The following is a 23,278-nucleotide window of genomic DNA, read 5'->3' on the forward strand; positions in this document are numbered from 1 at the left end:
ATTTGTATTTTAAGTCTCACCTCTGATAGTTGAAAGTGCTGCTCCTATTAAACAGCTTTAGGTGTGAGAAAGTGGTCAAAGAAAGGGTTAAGAGTGCACTCCAAATTTGGGAAGACCAATGAAGGTGTCCTTGAGTCCGTGAAATCATCTCAAGTTCGACATCATTTCTGTAGGTAACCTGGGAATCCAAATTTAAGAGATTTGAACAAGAGCAAGACTCTCCTGTATCTACTTCAACCTCTTGCAGACATTGATTCCAGCTTAGCTATGCAGGGCAGGTCTTACTGGAGGAGAAAGATATTTTGCTTTGTTCTATTTTGGCATGTGATTCATTTGTGCCAGTATATTCAGGATTCTGGTATGTTCTAAATCAGACTCTGTAATCTTGATGTCCCAGAAGAAGTTTCTTTTATGTGGCTATCTAGGAAACAATTAGCTTTCAATCACATGTTTCAAAAATGTGTGCAGCATGCTGTACAGGTTGTGGGAAGATTATAAACTAGAAGACAGTACCATGCTGTTTTGGTTACTGTAGCCTTGTAGAATACTTTGAAGTCAGGTAGCATGATGCCTCCAGTTTTGTTCTTTTTGCTTAGGATTGTCTTGGTTAGATTGGCTCTTTTTGGTTCCACATGAAATTTAGAGTATTTTTTTCTAATTCTGTGAAGAAAGTCAATGGTAGCTTGATGGGCATAGCATTGAATCTGTAAATGACTTTGGGCAGTATGGCCATTTAAACAATATTGATTCTTGCTATTCTCTTTGTAGCAATTGTGGATGGGAGTTTACTCAAGATTTGACTCTCCGTTTGTCTATTATCGGTGCATAGGAATGCTTGTGATTTTTGTACATTGATTTTGTATCCTGAGACTTTGCTGAAGTTGCTTATCAACTTAAGGAGGTTTTGGGCTGAGATGATGGGGTTTTCTAAATATACAATCACGTCATCTGCAAACAGAGACAATTTGACTTCCTCTCTTCCTACTTGAATACCCTTTATTTCCTTCTCTTGCCTGATTGCCCTGGCCAGAACTTCCAATATTATGTTGATTAAGAGTGGTGAGAGAGGGCATCCTTGTCCTGTGCCAGTTTTCAAAGGGAGTGCTTCCAGTTTTTGCCCATTCTGTATGATATTGGCTGTGGGTTTGTCAAAAATAGCTCTTATTATTTTGAGATATGTTCCATCAATACCTAGTTTATTGAGAGTTTTTAACATGAAGCGGTTTTGAATTTCATTGAAGGCCTTTTCTGCATCTATTGAGATAATCATGTGGTTTTTACCATTGGTTCTGTTTATGTGATGGACTATGTTTCTTGATTTGCATATGTTGAACCAGCCTTGCATCCCAGGGATGAAGCTGACTTGATAGAGGAGGATCAACTTTTGGATGTTCTGCTGGATTTGGTTTGCCAGTATTTTATTGAGGATTTTCACATCGATGTTCATCAGGGACATTGGCCTGAAATTTTCTTTTTGTGTGTGTGTGTGTGTCTCTGCCAGGTTTTGGCATCAGGATGATGCTGGCCTCATAAAATGAGTTAGGGAGGAGTCCCTCTTTTTCTATTGTTTGGAATAGTTTCAGAAGGAATGGTATCAGCTCCTCTTTGTACCTCTGGTAGAATTCGGCTGTGAATCCATCTGGTCCTGGACTTTTTTTGGTTGGTAAGCTATTAATTATTGCCTCAATTTCAGAGCCTGTTATTGGTCTATTCAGAGATTCAACTTCTTCCTGCTTTAGTCTTGGGAAGGTGTATGTGTCGCGGAATTTATTCCCTTCTTCTAGATTTTCTAGTTTATTTGCATAGAGGTGTTTATAGTATTTTCTGATGGTAGTTTGTATTTCTGTGGGATCAGTGGTGATATCCCCTTTATCATTTTTTATTGCATCTATTTGATTCTTCTCTCTTTTCTTCTTTATTAGTCTTGCTAGCGGTCTATCAATTTTGTTGATCTTTTCAAAAAACCAGTTTCTGGATTCATTGATTTTTTGAAGGGTTTTTTGTGTCTCTATGTCCTTCAGTTCTGCTCTGATCTTAGTGATTTCTTGCCTTCTGCTAGCTTTTGAATGTGTTTGCTCTTGCCTCTGAAGCAATAACGATCATGAGGAGGCTTTCCATATTTGTGCGTAAAAGCATCTTTTTAGACAGATGTTGGATCCCTTACAGTTATTTGTATTTCATATTAATTGGAATTACTCATTCTTTTCTATATATGTTTATTGGTATGTATATGTATATATAGATGTGCTATATATGTATACACGTGTGTGTGTGTGTGTGTGTGTGTGTATTTGAGCTCAAGGTGACATTTCAGGAAGATTAAAAGAAACTGAAACAAAACACTTATTATTAAAATGTCTGAACTTTGGACCCAGAATAAATTAAATATTGGAGTCTCCTATGTATCTGTCTATCTGTCTATCTATCCATCTAATTGCTAGTTGTACTGGAGAGTAAATAAATCAAGAAATTTTATAGAATATTTTGTAACTGCATATCACGAGCATAATAGGCCCCATTCATAAATGGAATTTGTGGAGTTGGACTAAACATCTGTTCGTTCCTTGTCACATTCGTTTCACTACTTGTGGGTGCTACAAAGGTGACTTATAATGGAATGAGGAAGACCTGAAGGGTATGAGAAAATAAAGCATAATTAAATAAATTATAAAAATGAACAAAGTAGAGGGGTAGGCACCCCATTTTCACAATACTGTGTAAGTTGAACTTTTTGAGGAGGAGAGCATTTTGAGGAGAAGAAGAGCAAGAGGTCATCATGAAGATCTTTATACCCAAATACTTTTCTCTTTAGTTTACAATTTCTGTGTGGAAAAGGGAAGCACCATCATCTGTCTGAGGACGTTGCATGGAAGTAGAATGTCTAGAAACATAAAAGGCTTTCACCTCATTTTTTTCCATGTAATTTTTTCTCTAAATGTTAAAAGACAAATCTCCATACTAATACATGCAAACAGGCAATTGGAAGTTATTTCTTTCTCTGATTTTCTTTTTTTAAGTCCATTTTGACCATCTTTAAGCTGAAAAATGAAAAAGAAGCAGGTAATAGTTTAATTTATTATTAGAAGAAATTGCTCTCTGGTCTTTCAGGTTTACTTCTATGTAAGTTGTAAGTAGAAAACCATCTAACATATATTTTACTTGGTAAGCTATTCTAAATGATCAGCAAATACCTTCTCATCATCTAAAAGAAGCCATTTAAAACATTCTTATTCTGATAAAAGAAAATTATAACCTATGAGACCATAGAAACTAAAGTGGTGCTTAAGTTGCAATAGACACGTATAATAAAGACATGTTTAATTAGCACATGTTTCTTTGATTTTCCTCTTTTGATTATTAATAGATACAGATTCTGTTTTTGTACATTGCTATAAACCCAAGTCCTAGTCAACTAATAAAAGAAAAAGGTAGACTGTAAACTGTATGAAAGATTTGAATTCAAATACTTTTTGATATCTTTTGATTTGAATCATTAATGTGCATAAATCAAACGCTTACTCAGAACTTAGAAGAGGGTTTGTTCTGTTGTTTTTGTTAAAGAAACATAATGTTATCTATATATTTTTTTAGCTTATTTATTTATTTCTATTAAATAAAAATATTTACTGTGTTTCTCATATGCCAACCACTATTTTAACTGCTGGGGACATAAACAAAACAGATAGTTATTGACATCATGAATTTAACTTCTGGAATGGCTAGATAGGCAATAAACAACAACAAATCATAAATATACACTTGGTTGGTTGGGTGGATTTTAATAAATCCAATGGGGAAAAGTAAAGTGAAATAAGAAAAGGAAGTTCCAGGTTCAGGGTCAGGTAGTCATTGGGCCACTTTATAAGGATCATCAAGCAGGACCTCATTGAGGTGACATTTAAACAGAGAACAGTAGAAAACAAGGGAGGGAACCAGATAGATATCTGGGGGCAAAATTGCAGGAGAAAGAACAATAAGTAAAGGGGCATTGAAGTGGAGATTTCTGGGAAGATCAAGGAACAGGAAAGAGACAAGTGTTTCTGGAGCAGGCTCAGAGTCCACATAGCAAGTGAAATCAGAATTATAATAGTATAAAACCACATAGGACATTGTAAGGGTGTTGGATTTTACTCTGATTGAGAAGTACACTACTGAAAAGTTTTAAAACAATAAGTAACATTATCTGATTAATTTTCATCCTGACTACTTTCAAACTAGGCTATAGGGAACAATGGTTGCAATAAGCTCAATTTAGAAGACCTTCGCAAATATGTAGGCAAAGAATAATGATGGCTTAGACCAAGGTGGTATAGTAATGGACATAATGAGAAATGGTTGGCCTTTGACTATTTAAAGTTAAAGAGAATAGGATTTGCTGCTGGATGAGTGTTGAATGTGAGAGAAAGAAAGGGTTAGGAAAACATGCATATATTTTAGCCTAAGCAACTGAAAAATAAAAATGAATTGCCCTTTACTAAGTTGAGAACCACTGTAGAGAGAGCAACTTTGAGATAGGTGAACAGGGATAAGAAGTCTGACTTTATTTATGTTAGATTTGAGATGCCTTATCAAAACTCATATGAGCATGTTAGGCAGAGAGTTGAATATATAAGACTGAAGTTCAGAACAGCTATTACTAGTGGAGTTTTCAGCTCCTTATGAAGTATTTAAAGCCATAGGATTAGATAAAATCACGTGTAAAAAGTGGGTAGATAAAAGCAAAAAAAAAAAAAAAAAAAAAGAGAAGAGTCTAAGGTTTGAGTCTTGGAGACTTTGTTGAGTTTGAGTAGACAAGAAAGAATTAGCAAAGGAGACTGAGAAGATGTAAACGTCAGACAAGATGACCTCAAGAAGACATAATGTCCAGGAAGCCATGTGTGGAGGGTATTGTTAAATTGAGGCAATAATTGGCCATGTGTCAAAATACTGCTGATAGTTCTGTTCAAGTTAGGAACAGAGAACTAATCATTGGATTTAGTAATATGGAAAGTCAAAGTAAACTACTTAGAAGTTTGTTTACAGGAAGAGTATCTAAAATGCATTTATTCCATATAATATAAATATGGAAGAAATATAAATACATAGATTATGTATATAATTTATACATATCCTAATAAATTCTGAGCACTTAGATCAGTGTCTGGCACATAGGAGATGTTCAATAAACATTTGGCTTTTTAAATTTTAATGTATCAGATTAGGAAGAATTGGTAAAAGAAAATAAAGGTGGGGAAAAGAATAAAATTATCTTCACTGTATTTTTATATAAAGCCAGTATTGGCTTTAAATAAATGGGTGTACTTTACAGTATACATACATACTCTGCTTTTTCATTTTTATAGAAATAAGTAATTGATTTTTCAGAAAAAGAAAAATATGTTCTATGGGAAGTCATAGAATCCTAGAAACTAATATTACTATGCAAAATTCTTGAGTGACTGTTTTTTAGATATATGACAATGTCAATGCTTTGATCATTTGTTATTAAATGATAAAAATGGATTCCTTCAATAAAAAGTTTGAAACTAATAATTGTAGTTATGGTTGCACAGGTAATTTATTTATTCAAAGTCTTCACTTTGCAATGTTAAAAAAGAAAGAAGGCTAAAAAGAGGAAAATGCCTGTTATCTTACTCAAATTCTGTAGAAACGAAGAATATCCAGAAATTATTACTTAAATACTATGAACTCTTGGTGTAAAGCACACATATGCTTAGAGGAAGATTAAATTAGAAAGCTAGTAGTTTTAAAAACCAGACTTGGTCATTCTGTCTTTCATTTATTTAATAATCATTGAGCACCTAGGATGTGACAAGTATAATTCAGGATATCAAAGGCAAAGTCTCAGTAGCAAAGTCTGCAAGTTGCCTGTATCATCTGCTGTTCTTCCTTGCTACAAAAACCTTTAATTTCTTAAGGGGGAAAATATGTCCAGTCCGCAATACTCACCATTCCAAACTCTCTTGCAATAAAGGTGAGGTATGCCATGTAATTCTCACGGTAATGTAAGTGGAGGTAAGATGTAAGTGAAGTTTTCTAGGTATTTTAGAGAAATCTGTTGCCAAGCCCAAAACCTTCTTCCCTTTCTTCCTTTCTTTCTTTATTTCTTTTTTTTTTTTTTTAAGTCAGGTCTGTCAGTGTGATACCTGGAGGTGGATGGGAGATCTGGAGGGGAAGAAGTGGCTGGCTGAGCAATCAGGTTGAGGCTGGGGACCTACAGACAGGGGGAGTGGGTCAATTCCCTGTTGGGGTTGGGCTGTAGTACTCCCCTTGGACTCCCTACTCCTGGAATTCTGGTTTCCTGAGAAAAATAAACCCTTTACCTGTATCAGTTTTCATTTCCTAGATTTAATGATTTAAGCATATTCTGTCCCAAACACTGTCACAATGTAGTGGGGGAAAATGCAGGTGAATATGTAATTATGCTTCAAGGTTATAGTATGAATAAAAGAAGTCAGCACAAACATGAAATAGCACAGAAGGAGTGAACAACTGTGCCTGGTGGGCATGAAAAAACATGTAACTTAATTGTCATTTAAACAAAGCCTTACAGCATGAGTATCATTAACCTGAAAAAGGCAGGAAAGGGCATTCTTGGCACGGAAAACAGCAAAACACAAAAGGATGGAGTTTTAAAACAAAAAGGTGTGTTGCATACTTTATTCTAGTGTGTCTGTGGTAAAAGTTGGTTATTATTGAGAATTCAGGCAAGAAGGGAGGCAAAGGCAGGAAGATGAGGGGTCTTAGTTGGCCTATGTTATGGTGGTTGGGCTTTGGAGGAAGTGGGAAATCATGAGAAGATTGTAAGCAGGGACTGACATTATCAATTTGTGTTTTAGATAGAGCTGGCAGCAATGTGGAGTATGAAACATAAGTGCCATCTCCCTTTCTTCCACACCAACCAAAAAGATATTGAATAAAATCCAAATATGCGGAAATGAAGGGATAAATACTGTCGTCAAGTATATGAAACATTTATGAGAAGGATGCTCAGCAGTTGTTCTGAGTGTCTGTGACAGACCAAACACAAAGGAATACACTCGAATAAAAGCAGTAGAGAGTTGAGTTGGACCTTTAGCAAAAACATCTCAATTGAGGGCTGCCCTGGAAAGGGATACTGCCAGAATGGGCTGATATGGGCAACTGGAAAGTTTCCCTCCTTATAAAGCTGAGAGAAATAAAAAGAGCTATCAACTCTGAAGGATTTTTAGTTATTCACTTCCCTGAGAGTAAGGAGCATGGTAAACTATGCTTTGGATGCACTTCAGCTTAATTGTGTTGTGGTCCCTAAAGTCTCGACGTGAAATATCCCATCTACCACCACCCCCAACAAAAACCCTCAGCTACTTAGAATTTAGGGAAATAAAATGCTGATTGGTTGCATTCATGACTACTTACGAATATCACTAAATGTTTGTTTATACTAAGAGAAATCAACATTTATCAACAAAAATATATCCCAAATTACTATGGGAACTATTGTGAGGAATAAGTCCCACAGTAGTTCCCATAGTAATTTGGGATACGTATTTTTTCTTCCTGCATTATGCCTTTCTATTATACTTGCTAAAAGAGTTCTATGCTCTAATAGATTTGGTAAATAGGGTGACAAAAAGTTAAACAAATTTGTTCATTGCAAAACACCTAAAAGTCTTCAATGTTCATTATGAATGTGTAATAATTGTATCCAATATTTTATTTAAGCGGATGATAAAATATTCTCTGATCCAAATGTATTTGACCATGGAACTCCATTTTTATAAATGCAGCTATAAGCTATTTAGAAAAATACGCTTTATATAAAATGATATTTACAGATCTGAAAAATACTTGATAATAGGAACTTTAGTTTCTTTAGTTATGAAAAAAGGCACAAAACTAACATATGTTGCGTAATATTCTATACATTTTTCACTTAATTCCCTCTATATTATAGTATATTATATCATTAAAATAAGGGAGATTATTTTCTCATTATCTTACTCCTAATAAATAACTGTAAATTACTTTGCTGCTGGGGTTATTATGGAATTTATCTTTCAAGCTAAGATCTATTTATGAGCAAAATGAGGTGCTAAAGGTATAAAATTATAATTTTATAAATATTAATTCATTAAAATTAATTTCTATATTTGGTAGACTTATATGTGGTTCTATTTAAAACTATTAAGGGAATAATATTTTCAAATGGCAAATCAGATAGGATGCTGGGAAAGCATATAAAATGGGACAATCATGGGCGAGATGGAATATCTAGTCAAATTAATTCAAGGCCTTTGACAAATGAGTTCAATCCTCCTATCAACTTCGCCTTTCATTCTTCCATACAACATTCTTCCACATCAGTTAAACTGGATTCTTTGGGCTCCCCAATGGAGATCATTGGTCTTCTCACCTTCATCAATGTCTTTCTCTCTGCCTGATTTTTTTTAACACAACAAAACTCTAATTCTTTCATGCACAATGCAAATGCTACCTTCTTGACATCTTTCCTTTACCCATAACCCCTACTAGTAATTGAGATCTCTTCTAAAATTTGCTGCTATTACTTTTAGCAACTAACAGCACTCATCCCATTGGCGTTCTACTGCAGGTATTAATAGAATTATTTTAAGTTCTATGTTAAATCAAGGACTGCTTGAGAATAAAAACGTTTATGCATTTGGTATATCAAGGTATTTTGTATCACATATGTTCTTTTGTATTCTAGGTGATAGATAAATATTTGATTTTGAAAGTTTATGGATGAATGAATGAATGAATTCTGGAGTTCAAATGAATATTAGAACTAGATTTTGCCTTATTATTGATTTTTACTATTTACATTCTTTAGGTGTTAGCTCATAGCTGAGGTAAAGAATGGACAAGTTAAGAAACAGTTAAAAAAAAAGATGAACTGAATAAGAGATATAGGTTATAGACCATTACCATATTTATGTAAGTCCAAACATTCATGACACAATTAAAAAATAAAAATCCACTCTCTGGACATTGACTTTACGTAAAATGCCTATCATAAGAGATCTATTTCTTCTCATTTTTTGGTTTGCTTGTTTACTTTTGTATTATTGCTGTTAAATTGACTCAATCTAGAGTTTAAAACCCAGCAGCATTCATAAGATCTACAGTTTGTAGATACAACCTGGTGGTTTTGCATCTACGTATTCTCTAAACACATACTTCTTCAGTGATCACTATGTCTACATGGATCTTTCAAACCAGTCATGGAGACAAACATTCACCAAATGATCACAGTAATACATGTAAAAGAGCTACTATGTTTAAAATAAAAATGTAGTAAAGTGAGAGCATATCAGAACACATTTAACCTAGTGAGAGAGGACAAGTCAAATTTTCCTCAAGCAATTATAAACATTTAAGATCTGAAGAAATAGCAAGCATTAACAAGCAGAGATTTAAGAAAGAGTATCCTGTCTGGGGAAACAGCATGTGCTCTATGATGATTAGGGGTGTTCAGAGTTTAAAAAACTGACAAAAGCGAAATAAGGATGGGACGTTAGAAGAGCCTTCAGGGCCATAGTACTTCTTTGGGCCTCTCAAAGCGGTGAAGTCAACCATTCAAGTCGAGAATATAAAAGGGTCAAGCTTAGGGTAGTGTTTCTATAACATCACACTTTCTGAAGAGTGAAATCATGTGTCATCCTTCAGTCCAAAATGGTGCCTTGCACTTAATAAGAACTATTTTTACACATGAAAATGAGGAAATAAATTTATGAAGTTTATTATATGAAATGTACAAATGAATTGACATTTTTCCCCCTTTTCTCTCCATGGCAAACCCAATGGATTTCAGGAGCATAAAGAAAACACCTGCCATTTGTAATTTTCTTAAATGCTGAAATGTTATAGGTTAGAAAGTACATAATGAGCATTTTTGGAGTTGACTTCTATTGAATAGATATTTTTCTGATGAACTCTCAATGTTTCTCCCTTTCACTCACTCCCATTCGCTTTTTCCACTCATAACGACCTCACTAAGGGCATAGCAAATACCCATTTCATTTAGTTTCCTGCCAGAAGCTTTCAGATTTAGTATTAGAAGGCAGTCTTACCTTATATGTGTCTACCATAGGCTGGGCACTGTGCTAGATGCCAGGGATGTAGCAGAAAATACAATGATTTCCTTGTTTTCAAAAAGTGGTTTTTAAAGATGACAGAAACTGGCTTTAAACAAGTTAATAACAACAAAGATACTTTCCAACCATAAAAATGCTGTGGAGATAAAAATATAATAAAAACAAGGGTTTACTTCTTTGCGGGGATGACTTCCATAATTACAATGATTAGGGTCAAATAACAAGTGCAGTACTGAAATTTCTTCTTCTTGCCTCTGTTGAAAGAACATAGCTCCAGACTTGCATTTCAATGTTCAGTGTAGGTTTTTAATTATTTTTATTTGGTTTGCGTTTTAGTGCTATCTATTCAAAATATGTAAGAGGCATGAAATCCTCTAACATATAACAAAATAATATTAAAACTTTTTACTAGAAATGTGATATGTTTTCCCAATGAGGAGCACATGTTTCTAAAATGTCAAGTTTAAGTTAGACTATCTAGCTGGCTCGTCAGCCCCTGACAGTGCAGCTTTCAGGGTCACTTGGTCCTCTCATTAGGCTGCAATTTTTGAGGAATTATACTACTGCTGGATGAACTTCACAGTCAGGATGGATTAACTAGATCAGAGAAAGTAAGACTCACTCTAAATGCTAACTGAAATTGAAACTTTTCTCTGGGAGAAAGGAGAGGGTGAAAAAGAATGAGCAGGGGGAAAGAGAAAAAGTGGGAGGAGAAGAGACAGAAGACGAGCAAAAATAATTGAGAAAAGCAAGAGAGAGAAAGGAGAGAAGAAAAGCCAATGAGAGAACAGAGAGCGAGAACAAAGGAGAGAACACAGAGAGACAGCAAATGAAAGAACAAAGACAGGAGAGAGAGTACACTCTCATTTGAGAGGCAGCTAGCTGTGAGGAGCATGGAAGGTGTGTTGGGCTACTGCCCAGGGAGGACAGGTGCTTCTTCTCAGCATGATTGCCCAAAGGTTTCAGGACCTTACTGCCTCTACTTGTATTATCATGCTTCATGCAAAATGGAGGAAAAACATTCTTTTGTGATTATTTATAACTCAAGTCAGGGACTTTTACCAACAAAGCCATACTTAAGGGCAGGTTAAAGTCACAATGTTCTTTGTAGAGTGCACACTCAATCTGCGCCCTTGAGTGATCGACTGAACTGAAGGTAGGGTCTAGAATTTTAACTATAGTCACCTCCACATCTACTGTGTTCATTGAGAGTGGCTGGGATTTTACCAAAAATCTCATTTTGATTCTTCTTTCCTCCGGTCAAAAGTGAATAAATAAATAAATGAACAAACAAACAAAATAATAAATGAAACTGCTTTATAATGTGGTTTGACAAACAACAGTATCACCCTTCTCCTCAGGAACATTATTTAGTTCCTCTTCACGAATCAATCTAGAGCCATTTCATCTTTCCATACTAAGCATACCTCTGGGGCTGTGCTGTTTAGAGTGATACAGATGAAGATTATAGGATATGCAAGTTAGTCAACCTTTCTGGAACTCAATTTATTCAGCTATACAATAAGGATAATATAAGTACCTACCTCATAGGACTATTAGAAATATTAAATAAGGTTGTCTGTATGAAAATATCATATCACATATATAGTCAATGAATATTAGTCTCTAGGCAGTTCTGGATTGCGCAGGCCATGGGGGTGTAGGAAGAAGTCAATAGAGTAAGAGCAAACATACAGTTGAGTTGGGCAGGTCAGTCTTAAATAGAAAATAAAATGTATATCTTTTGTATGCCAAGTTTGTGGAATATGTCATTTCATATATGGGCACCCAAGCGAATCAAGAGACTAAAAATATTTATGGTTGAAAAGAAGAGACATCCATAATGAAGATTGAGAAGGAGCTGAAAGAAAAGATAGTAGAAACATTAAGAAAGTCAAGAAAAAAAAGCATTTTAAGCAAGATACGTTAATAATGGCCAATGCTATCATATAAGAACTGAATGATGTCCCTTTGATACACTGACAAGAACAGGATCATAGTAAACTTTGACAGAAGCTGTTGGAGTGGAGTGGTGAGGTGATAGTCTGCATTGCTTTGTTTTTAGAAATGGATAGGAAAAAAATGAATTGAAGATCATGAATAGAGAAAACATTTCAAAAGTTTGGCCATAAAGGAAAGGAGGAAAACAATCCATGTTTGGAGAGAAAGTTGAAGTGATCTGTGGCCTACACAATGCAATGTGTGCTCCAAACCTGTGGTAAGCAGCAAAACAGACCACCAAGGAGGTCCACGCCCTAATCTCCTGGAACCTGTAAATATCTTACCTTACAAGAAAAAAGGGATTTCACAGGTGTGATTAAAGGTACAGGCCTTGAAAGGGGAGATTATCCTGGATTATCCAAGTGGATACATTCTAATTACATGAGTTCTGGAAAGCCGACTTTTCCTAGCAGTGGTCAGCAAGAGAAGGCTCAGAGAGATTCAGTGTCTCACTTCGAAGACGGAGAAAGGGAACCATAAACAAAGGAATACAGGTTGCCTCTAGAGGCTGGAAAAGGCAAGGTCATGGATTCTTACCTAAAGCATCCAGAAAATAACTCAACCCTGCCGACACGCTGATTTTAGACTAGTAAGACTCATGTTGGACGTCTGACTTACAAAGCAGGTATATAATTAAATTTGTGTTGTTTTAAGCCACTAAACCTGTAGTAATGTGTTATGGCAACCAGAGAAAACTAGTCCACAATCTATCTTTGCCTCTTGGCTCACAGCGTCTCTTCTAGTTAGGTGGTTCCATGTGACTAAATTCTAGCAAATCCATAAAAAAGTGAGATCAGGGTGGGGCGCGGTGGCTCACGCCTGTTATCCCAGCACCTTGGAGGCCAAGGTGGGTGGATCACCTAAGGTAGGAAGTTTGGGACCAGCCTGACCAATATGGTGAAACCCTGTCTCTACTAAAAAAAATAAAAATTAGTTGGGCCTTGTGGCGGGTGCCACAAGGTAGTCCCAGCTACTTGGGAGGCTGAGGCAGGAGAATGGCGTGAACCCAGGAGGCGGAGCTTGCAGTGAGCTGAGATCGCGCCACCGCAGTCCAGCCTAGGTGACAGAGCGAGACTCCGTCTCAAAAAAAGAAAAAAGTGAAATCAGTACCTCAGGACTGGTCCCTAAAATATCTCATGAGCTTCTTCACAGTCTTTCTTTTTCCTCGCTTGCTTCCAGTTGCGGAGAATTAAATGGTGTTCTTCCCAGCCCTATGAAGTGACATAATCACAGGATGGAAAGATCTCTGTGTAGAATTTTCTTGAGCTGAACTCTGTCATAATGAAAAATTAAACTTTATTGTGTTAAGCACCCATATGGTGAAATTTGGGGGATATTTTTACAATAGTTATTATGCCTCTGAATCATACAATCTTTGTACTTTTAAAATGATTAGTAAGATTTGCTACATTTGAATGCTAATGAAATGAAGCCAGTGAAAAGGGCAACATTCAAAATAAAGATAGAGAGTCAGTGAGAAGGAGAAGGCAGTAAAGTATTAAAAGTAATGGCAAAAACCGCAGTTACTTTTGCACCAACCTAATAGTAGAGCTAGGATCTATAGCACAAGCAATGGGAATACTCTGGTAGGGGAAGCAAGAAAAAATTAAGTGTAAATGAGGGTAACTCTTAAAGTTGCAGTGTTAGAAAGTTTAGAAATAGTCTATTACATCTGATAACTTTCAATTTTTCTCTGAAGTGGTAAAAGCATTTGTTGGTGAGATGGAGAGCAGTTTGGTCAGAGATGGCACCGGAGTTTTTCTTTATAGGTTTTAATGGATTGTAAAATGACAAAACATAATGTTTGGCATAAGAATTACTAAGCTGATGAGCCATGTGCCATTTACCCATTCCAGAACACTTTCCAGCTTTCTCTGCAATGCTCTGAGCCTCAGGAGGTTGATGTCTATGGACTGCCTTATGTAGGCTCCCATAACCTTGATTTGAGTTTCCCAAATGAAGACACCATAAGAGAAAGAAAGAAAGAAAGAAAGAAAGAAAGAAAGAAAGAAAGAAAGAAAGAAAGAAAGAAAGAAAGGAGAGAGAGAGGGAGGGAGGGAAGGAGGGAGGGAGGGAAGGAGAGAGAGAAAGAGAGAGAAGAAAGAAAGAAAGAAAGAAAGAAAGAAAGAAAGAAAAGAAGGAAAGAAAGAAAGAAAGAAAGAAAGAAAAAAGAAAGAAAGAGAAAGAAAAGAAAAGTATCCGCAACCCCACCTCTGCTTCTTCCCTGCTTTGCCTTGATTCTATCAGTGATTGTGTTCCAGTTACCTCTTCTGTTAGATGGCCCTTCACCCATGGCCCCAAGCTCTCTAAAAACTCTAGCAAGAAGTTTCATTCTTTTTTCCTCTTCACATCTAGGAGGCACAGTAGCTTCTCATTATTGTTATTTCCAAGATGCTTTCCTTCCATCATTGGCTTCTTTAACCCTACCCACACCTCTGTTAGTAGATCCATTATTAAATGATCCTTAGTTAAATTCCTGGCACACCATCAATTTCCTGCTAGGGCCCTGACTGGCACTGCATTGGAGGCCATTGTAAACATGTTTTTATCTTGAGTTAGATGTGAAGACTTGAGAATATTTTGAGCTCTGCGACTAATTATATGTGTGACTTTGAACAAGTCATATAGCTCTCTCTGTTTCAATGTATTCATCTGTAAATAAGATAATTGCACACTTGAATCATTTCAAAGGTCCTCAGTATTTTGAAAAGTAGTGTGTTAGTCATTTTTACATTGGTTATTTCAGTTCTTTATTAACTGGGTGAGTCAAGGATGTTTTCTTTTCTTACATCACAGAATACTTTTATGCCAAGCAATTCTTAAAAATTCATTCCCTGTAGATTATTTTTTACTCCTTTTAAATGCACTTCTCTCTCTATAGATGATAGATAGATAGATAGATAGATAGATAGATAGATAGATAGATAGATATAGATATACAGATGTATACATATAGATATAGATATATACATATATAGATGGATAGATGTCATTGTAGGTAAACTTCCTTTGTTTCAATGACTTTAATTTTTATATTTTAGAACTGGATATTTGCTTCCATTTTTTAAAGAAAACATTTCAGTTGTATAGAGGTACCAAGATTTTTCTCTAGCATAGTAGATTAGATATTGCATGAGCAACAATCACAAACTTTAAAATGATCATATTTACTGACCTACTTTTAATACATAAAATATTTACTACAAAACAAAAAGACAAAGAAGAGATTCTGAATATGCTCTCACAAATCTATTTTGTTTTATGTGTATTAAACATTTGTAAAGTATTCATTTTTTACCAGCTAGTCATTTTTCAGCAATTGGAAATAAGTGTTTAATTTTAAATGTCTTTTTTCTATAATTTTGTTTGGTAAAAAACAGCCAGTTGGATACTGTCATTTATTACTCTATATGTTCACTCTTTACTTGGCTTGAGAAATTGTGAGTACATAAAGTAAAGCAACTTTTCGAAGAAAATGTATTATTCCTCCAAACCTTAACTTAGTATTAGCGTAACTTACTATATTACAAGTTACTTTTTACTTTCGTATTTTTAGTCTTTGATATTTCTGTGATTGACCTAGAAAGCAAAAGTCCTTAAAAATCATACTCAATCCACTGCCATTCCCTGCCTTCTTAACATTTTAATATATGTTTATTTCAACATCAATAGTATCATTGCAAAGAAAGAAAAAATAATCCACAGCAGATCACATTATGCCTAGAATATGTTAATGGCAGGGGAATGGAAGAGTAGCAGCCACTATTTTCCTATAATGGTAGGAAGGTTTTAGGGGCTAATTCAAAAAAATTTTAATGTGAATGAATCATGCCATTTCTATCACTAATATGTTGAGCCTCTTATTGCCTCATTGTTGAATCTTGAACTATTTCTCTGATCTAGAACTTAATGGCCCACAATCATTAAGATCATGAGAATTTTACACATACCTTGTATCATCATCAATATAAATGTAGATCATTCCACAAGGGCAGGGGCCATCTACCGTAAGATGTTCACTACATAAACTAATCTCAGTAGTGCTTATTTTCTTATCTTTTGTCCTATAAGATTGTATGTACTTTGAAGGCAGGGATAATTTCATACTCACTGTTGAATACTTAACAAAATCATTTCACCTACTATTATTGAAATCAATAATTATGAAGATATTTCTCCCTTCAAAGAATAAGAAAATAAGGTCCAAGAAATCAGATAACCTTTCTAAGTCTTACAAGTAATCAGTAGCAAAGCAGACGCTAGGTCTCCTGACTTACAGACTGATTTGTTCCTTGGCTCTCTTTTTACTTTCCTGAAACTTCTCTATGAACTTCCTACATCCTTTCTCTTGCCTTGAATCCACTTCAATTAATAACTAATGAATATATATATGTGTGTGTATATATAAAATATAATTCTAATAACTGATGAATATATGTAAATACACACATACGTATGCAATAAACGTGTATATGTTTATTATATATATGTATATACACATATAATGTATGTATATACACATATAATGTATTTATATACATATATAATGTATGTATGAATATATCTAATGTATGTATATTCATATGTATATGCATATACTTATAATGAATATATGTGTATACACACATATATGTATTTATTATTTATTAGGTAGAATGTAGGAAGTTTATAGACAAGTTCCAAGAAAGTGACAGAGGCAAGGAATAAATCAGTCTATAAGTCAGGAGACCTGGAGTCAGCTATGCTACTAATACATACATATATATATATACATACATACACACATAAACACACACACACGTACTTTTTAACTTCAGTAGCAATTTCTAGAAATCTCAACGAAAAATTTTGCCAAAAAATTTTTCCACTTCTACTACCATTGTCAGGAGAAAACAGTCACAGGCCTTTATGTTCTTGTTCAATCCTTGTCTGAAGGAAATATTGGACTTGTAATGCTGCACATATGTTATGTAAATTATCGTAGCACTTTGTATTGCTTTGACCTTTATAACACCCTATAATTTGATTGGCTGACTAGTCAAGTTGATAGTGTTTACAGTCTTGCCTTACTTGGATGGACATGATAAGATATTCCAATCTAGCCAATCAAAAAATAGAATATCAAAAAGGTCAGAGTAGTATAATGTTTTCTTAAACTACAGTCTTCTCTTTCCTGGTCAAATAATGCATTCTCATAAGAAAATAGAGAGGTCATGTAAAATGAAACATATCTGAGAATAAAAAATGTAATGAATATTTTATTTGATTACATTGATGTCAACTTTCCTGTTTTTAAACTTGATTGTCCTAGGAGAACTGCTTAGATTTTTACCAAGGCTGTGTTGTCACAGATTGTGTTTTACTTTTCTTTGAATCTCTAGAACCTATAGTAATGTCATAATACAGTGCTTAGTATGTATTGCTTAAATAAATAAATTTGAATATCAAAACTGTCTCACTCTCTTCCCCTTTCCTGTATAAGGTAACACGTAAGCAGAGGTTTACCTTCTTCTGGGTGTCCTTGGTAGTCTTATCTCTTTCTTTCTGAAGTTCCTCAAGGCTCAATGCCAGGCCCTCTTCTCACCATATTGTTTTTCCTGGGGAATTTTATTGAACATAGTTCAATTATCATTCATAAGCTCATGACTTTCAAATGTGCATTTCTATTACTCTCACCTGAGTTCTTGATTCTTGTATCTTATTGCCTATTTTAAATTTTCAATTGAGTCCCAGAAGAAACTCAATTTTATTATGTACAAAAACAAACTCAAACTTGTTTTCCTCAAAGTGTCCTTATCTCAGTCAATGGCACCATCATCTAGGGGTTATCCTTGACAGTGTCCTTACTCCTGCACAACATATTACTAAGAACACTAGCTTTTACCTCTTTAATATCTTCTTAATGTATTTACCTTTATTTTTCATCACTGGGACTTTCCTAGTCAAAAGTGCCATCATCTCTTACCTTGGCCATTAGGTACTCACCTGCTGTTCTGCCTGCCATCACTTTCATAGAGAATCCAGAGTTGCAATTTAAAAATAAATTCTTGGCAATGCCATTACCTCTCCCATTTTCTTCCTCTTTAATATTCCATTTTTCTTAGTTTACAGATAAAATCTCTTATATTGTCTATAGGACTAATATCTGTCGCACCTGAAGACACACTCTCTCTCCCCCTCTATGCTGCAACTACGCATTCTGGTTCTTATAATGTTCTCTCTTGCTACAGGGGCTTTTGCTTCTGTATCTTAGTCTGGCTAAAGTCTTTTTTTCTAATTATGAATGGAACTAAGAACAGATATTTTTGTCCACTAAATAAGTGGATATTTAACACCTTTGAAAAGACAGGAAAACAATGGGCAGGCGTGCTCCTGGAGAATATAGACTCATCAACTGGGAAGAAAGCAAAAACAAGGATAATATGTTTCCCAGTCTTCTCTTAATCCACTGGGAAATATCAGAGAAAACCTTTAATCCAAGCAAAGAGTAAAATTATTCCAGGCAGATATGAGGCATACTTTTGCAGTTAAATGTATGTTCTATAATAATTATTGTATGATAAATCTGGTCATCAGCAAAGAACAGAAATAAAAGTCAGAGTATCAATCCATCTATGTCTGTGCCCTTGGCTTCAGGACAAGGCTGATTTGACTTTCACTCTGCGACTCTCCTTCTTCCTAAGTCAGGTGGATTAGAGAAGAAGTGAGTTTATCTAACTTTTTATCTTCCTCAATGTCTGTCAAATATTTAGTATTTGTAATTCCTAGACTTTAAAATTTTTCCATTCTTACACATAATGTTTTACTCATTTATTAATTTATAGTTCATTTGTTTATGCATATGCTTAAAAGAAGTTTATTGAGATGTGCTAGAAACAGGGATATACAAGACAAACAATAGCAAAGTTCCTAACTTCACGAAGCTCAGAGTCCAATAGAGAAGAGAGATTTAATAAAACAAGCAGACAAAGAAAGTAAATGTTGTAACTTTTGGCAAAATGCAATTGAGGAAAGTATCTCAGTGTCATGAAGGGATCTAACAAAGGATCCTAGTTGACTAAAGAATGCTTCCTGGAGGAAGTGATATTGGGACTGAGATCTGACTGATGAGTAGGAGTTAGCTAGTATAAACCTGATCATGTATGTCACTCCACTGCCTGAAATACTCCAGAAGCTTCCCCCTTCTTAAAGTGAAATTCAAACTCCTGACCACGGTCTTAAAGGCCTTTTCTGGAAATTCTCCCTCTCAGACTTTCATATACTGTGCTTCCCTTTGTCATTCCATTGTTAGCTTAAATTTTACCTTCACAAATTCCAGTCTAAAGAAACAGAGCTTTGCCCAACTAATTTTAATGTTTTTTTACAAATCTTATTTTTCTCTGAAATTGCATATTTGTAGTTGTGGTTGTTGTTGTTGATCACCTGCCTCTCTCAGTAGAATATAAACTCCGTAAGAGAATAATCCTTCTGTCTTTTGCTCCTCCCTGTATCTAAATCACCTCGTGCGGCACTGTCACATAGAAGAAGCTTACTAAATACTTCTTCAATGAATGAATACTGTTTAGATTAGGAGCATCCCTAAGTGAATTATAGCACCTTTTCGAATCAGTGTGGCCTTTTGCTTTGGAACTTTGTTAAATTTAATTTTCAAACTTTGGATTTCATCTTAATTTGAATGCGAAACTTAAACACACCAAAGTGACTAATTAAATAAAAAGAATATATATTTAGTATAACCAAGACAATATAGGTAATGCATTACTTTTCCTTACTCCTATAGCCTTCTTAACCATGAAAGAATAGCTATAGATATAAGTGAATTGAATTCCATTCACATTTTAAATTTCATTCTCAAAGTACCAAGGGTAAGGTCAAACTTGATTTTCTGGAAATATTTGCCTTTTTTTTTTTGTCCCTTAGTCAAGCCAGAGTCATCTGGCATCCTTACAAGGACCTTTCCTGCTTCTGTGGGTTATAAACTATGTGTGGGACAGACCAGGAATTATTCACTCAGGCGTTGGTATATTGTTTGATGAAACAGTCAGCAGAATGGTCAAAGGAGAAACAATTTAGGGGTTAAATGAGAAGTAAGTTGTATTTTTTCCCCGCTTTTTTCCTATAGGCTCAATGTAAAAACTGCAGTTTTCTCTGCTTGGGAAAAACATAATAAATTACTAAGTTTCTTGTTTTCAGCAACAGTAGAGGATATGTCTAAAAACCTAGGCAATGTGTTTTAATGAAAAACCACCAGTTTTAATGCGAAATATGAATGAGACAAACAAATCAAATGAAGTTAACCAAACAATATTTACCAACTAACATCGTACAGTTACCTTAACGACAAAGAAATTGGACATTTGGGGATTTGTGGTTAAAACCCAAAACGACCTACCATAATCAAACAAGTTCTGTAAAATTCCACAGTTCATCACAAAATTCATGGAGAGTCTGTTTCATCTACCAGAAAATTTCCTTCTGCATTCTCACATAACTAATTCTCCCAATCTATGAGTAAGATTATGCTTCAGGGAAATGTAATCCTTAATTGCTAGTGTAAGTCATTGGTAGTTTGAGAGGTACTGATTTAGATGTTGCTAGAAAATTGAATAGCAGAATGTTGGAAGTGGAAGAAAATTAGAGACCATGGGCCCACCCTTTTGTATTAGAGAGGGTGTGTGACGGTTCAACAAAATGTCTTGTAGTTTATTAGCAACTAACTCAGATTCTGCTTGAATTCTCATGTCTTGCCACAGCATCTAGTCAACTTCTCATTAGCTGGATGCTGCTTGGGCCACTACTTGTTACTGCATTGCTGCTCAATAGAATTTCATTTCTATGTGGTTTGTTTAATAACCACACAACATAGAATCATCTAAATGTACCATCAGGTAAAGCTAATTGTAAACTCATGACAGATTTCAAGAGATAGGGGCTCACATTATCATTATTATTATTATCATTATTATTAGAGTCAGGGTCTCCCTCTGCCACACAGGCTGGAGTGCAGTGACATTATCTTGGCTCAATGACGCCTCGACCTCCCAGGCCCAAACTATTAGGAGCTCATATTAAATAATCATTGGAACACCTTTCAGCTCTCTCTAATAAGAAGCTGGATGATATGAGAACTATATTAAGATCGTATATAATTTTTTAAAATCACAAAAGTGAATGGGCTTTGGAAAATAAATAAAATAGTAAAGTCTCTCTACTCCTGAAGATTTTAAGTACTGTGCTTATACTCTTGCTAGAAAACCATGAAAACTTTCTCCATTATCATCATCTATTCTGATCAGCCCGGTAGTCAACATTGTCAGTGGTGTGCACTATAATTGAAGGGGAAAAAAAGAAATTATTTCTGACTTATCTCATTTCAAATGCACGCTTGCATGATGATGTATTACACAAAGCCATTATCACAATTAAGTTAAAGCAAAGCTTGTGACCACCTAAAATGTTTGATTTTTCTCTTAACAAAAATAATAAAGAGATTTAGTCCAAAATAAGGAAATCAATGGTATAAAAAGAGATAAAGCATGATTTTACAGGAAGAAGGATTTCAATGTAGAAAATTCCTTTGTCAATGTATTTTAAAAATTCTACTTTGGACCCACTATCACATATTCAATATTTTAGCAAGAAGGGAATTTCCTCCCTCCCCTCTACTGTGTATATTTCCTCTCTCCCCTCCTCCTCTGTATATTTGGTATACAGATACCAGATCCTTGCTTTATAACCCATGGAAACCTACCCAAAGATCAGAGGCATATGAGATTAAAATCTGGGGCATAATCTTCTAAACAGTATGTTTTGGGTCTTTTTGGAAATTTATTGGTCAAAACATTTTTTGTAAAATGGAAAGAAGATTTTAGTAGAGGAGAAACATTTCTATCAAGAGAACCTAAACAGTAGTTTCCTCAGATTTTGATGCCACTCCCCCAACACGTGATTCTTCTCTAAATCCCTGGCTGAGCAAGGAACCATTTTAATTAGACTCTGAGGCAAGCAACATTGTGTCCATGGTAACAGGTATAAAAAGAACTTAAAAAAAAGAAAAAAATAAGAAAAAAATGTGATAACTGAAAATGTGTTTAAATCATGATAAAAGGATTTAAGCAGATGTTATTTTTTTCAAAGTGTTATTTTAAAAAAGAATTTTAAAGGGCTCTTGATATGAGAAAAAATCATTTTTGGATGTATCTTTAGGGAAGGTTTCTCACTCCTAAATTCTGTAGTTCATGATTGCTATGGGTGAGTTGGATGCCTGTTAAGTGAAAGGGGCGCCCAAGGGGAGAAATCAGAAAGTAAAACCAAGGTACCTTCAGGTAGATGCTTCAGATCAGGTGAGCTAAAGTCTCTGCAGTGTTGTTTAGTAGGCTGCATGTGTTACGGTCCTTTTTTATTAAAGTTTGTGTTCAGAAAAGAGAAAGTACAGGACTTGAGTTTTGGAGACTGATAGGGGTGGGGATAAACCTGGATATATTGCTTAGAAAATGACAAAAAAGAAGAAGCATAGAGCAGTGTATCCTTCAGTGGTAGATGCACTTGCTTCCACAGCTTTAGACAAGCCTGAACTTATGTGAAATAATTTTCTTACACTGTGAATTTGACCACCTCTTTATTATGTGCATTCTCTCTCTCTCTCTCTCTCTATATATATAGATATATAATTCATTTCATATATGATGTATATAATTCATTCACTTTAGATATATATAATATATTGCATATATTATTTATGTGTATATATATATATATAGAGAGAGAGAGAGAGTGAGACAGAGACAGAGAGAGGGAGACAGAGAGAGGCAGTCATAGTCAAGAGGTTATCCCTAGCAACCCACATTTTCAGAATCAGTAGAAAGTCATTATGAACAAGGCCAAGGTAAGAAGAGGGGCTTGTCCTCATGTTGATTTTTTGTTTTTCTGCCAATTACTTTCTCCAGGAATAGTGATTCTGCCACTTTGTTTGAAATATACAAATGACTCCCTGAAGTTAATTGTCCCTCAGAAAGCCCAGGCAAATTCCATGGAACTAAGTGAAGGGTAAGTTATAAGAGGAAACCCAGAGAGAGTAGGAGGAAAGGAGACTTTGGGCCTGGCAGAAGGATGGCTTATTTTGGCTGGATTCCTCCTGAAGCTTAAATACCCACTGATTGAAAGCAAATTGGATGTTAAGG

The 23,278-nt window shown here is 35.0% G+C and overlaps 1 long non-coding RNA gene across 1 annotated transcript in view; it reads right to left on the bottom strand.

Moving 5' to 3' along the window:
* Window positions 1-2,904: 2,904 nt before the first annotated feature.
* LOC107973697 (uncharacterized) overlaps window positions 2,905-23,278 on the bottom strand; it is a 28,656-nt gene continuing 8,282 nt past the window's right edge. Inside the window, exons 4-6 of the long non-coding RNA XR_010150281.1 lie at window positions 17,604-17,695; window positions 10,074-10,233; window positions 2,905-3,038 (exon numbers count right to left, since the gene is read on the bottom strand). This is a non-coding gene — a long non-coding RNA (uncharacterized LOC107973697). The remainder of the gene's footprint in view (window positions 3,039-10,073; window positions 10,234-17,603; window positions 17,696-23,278) is intronic.

This window comes from Pan troglodytes, chromosome 13 (assembly GCF_028858775.2).
Source record: "Pan troglodytes isolate AG18354 chromosome 13, NHGRI_mPanTro3-v2.0_pri, whole genome shotgun sequence".
Lineage (NCBI taxonomy): Eukaryota > Metazoa > Chordata > Mammalia > Primates > Hominidae > Pan > Pan troglodytes.